The sequence below is a fragment of the Plectrocnemia conspersa genome, unplaced genomic scaffold, assembly GCF_051122295.1.
Source record: "Plectrocnemia conspersa isolate PC_06_02 unplaced genomic scaffold, ASM5112229v1 ptg000006l, whole genome shotgun sequence".
Classification (NCBI taxonomy): domain Eukaryota; kingdom Metazoa; phylum Arthropoda; class Insecta; order Trichoptera; family Polycentropodidae; genus Plectrocnemia; species Plectrocnemia conspersa.
In genome coordinates, this window is record NW_028277170.1 from 18,670,131 (window position 1) to 18,670,370 (window position 240).

The following is a 240-nucleotide window of genomic DNA, read 5'->3' on the forward strand; positions in this document are numbered from 1 at the left end:
AACCTGATAAAATATAAATATAATGTAAATAAATATAATTATTTCTCAAATGATGCAAAACCATTGGACGGCTTTTGATTTTTATAAATGTACATATATGTATATATATAAATATATATACATATGCAAATACAAAGACATTATAATAAAAATATAAAATCTGCTTAACACCAATATTTTAATTTAAATGAGATATATGATTTTTTGTACAAGTTTGAGAAACACAAATTAGGTTGAAGA